We start from the raw sequence: 1,148 nt of genomic DNA on the forward strand, positions 1-1,148 counted from the left end.
GGGGATAGTCTCGTTCCCGGCGTACACTTATGTGTGGGTTGACCCACCACAGACGGGTTTGAAGAAAAATTCGTTACGGACATTTCAAGATAATTTAAGCATCTTGAGCTCATGAGATCATTTACACGGAAAACCAAACGATATTTCTGAATGCTTTGAGGTCCTCAGAACTTGGAACCAATTGGCTTTAGCTGTTGTTTTGCCACTTTTTGTTGTATCTGCATGCATTTTACAGAAGGGAGTCCGATTCATTATGCTGTGCCAGAGAAAATATATTTATATAATAATATACTTCTTTAATTCATTTGACACTCATTGATCTTCGACTCCACCGCACTAACCCTTAATATGTTCTTGGCATATTTCAAATGCTTGCAACGTGTGACGCAACGACTGTGCTCATAGCCGTCAACGGCATTTTATTTGGTTATGGTTTCAAATTTTGGCACAGGTAAAAACTATGACTCCTAGACAACAACAAAATAGAAACACTACTGTATCGTACCCGTAAAATTCCTGCCCCTTTTTGTTATATTTTAACGTTGGTGGCCATGCCCTTTCGAAACTGCCTTTCTCGCGCTCAAATGACCTTACGCAGCGATTATCGTCAGTTCCACGAGAGCGCCGAAAAACACTTACCAAAACAACCCCTTCCCACAAAAAGTGCCTTTAATGTGTAAGTCTGGGACATGCTTATTGCGCTTTGCGGGTTACCTATACATCTAGATCAGTGGTTCCCAATCTGGGTGGTGTTGCCCACTTGTGGATGATTTTGTAATTTTTGTGCGCGGTGGGGATCACCCTGCAGGTAGTGCCAGGTGTTGTGTATTACCCCGCTGGGATATAGACTTGTGCGTACTTGTAGGTGGGCGGTAGAAAAATGTTAGCCTCTGAAAGGTGGCAAAAATGATTGCTGGCAGTAAAAAGTTTGACAAACGCTGATCTGAATAAATCTAATGGACTGCTCCACAAGAGCTGTAACGCGTTAGAAGGAAACTTGTCGTAAAAACCTAGTGTCTGATAACCTTAAGTATGATCGTTTCATGGCCCAAACATGATTGGCACGAAATCTTTGAGTAATAAAAAAGAAGGCCGGATAAAAAGAGTGAGGAGAGAAAATCTGAAAGGGTGGAGAGGAAGGGAATGGG

The sequence above is a fragment of the Aplysia californica genome, unplaced genomic scaffold (genome assembly GCF_000002075.1).
Source record: "Aplysia californica isolate F4 #8 unplaced genomic scaffold, AplCal3.0 scaffold00225, whole genome shotgun sequence".
Classification (NCBI taxonomy): Eukaryota; Metazoa; Mollusca; class Gastropoda; order Aplysiida; family Aplysiidae; genus Aplysia; species Aplysia californica.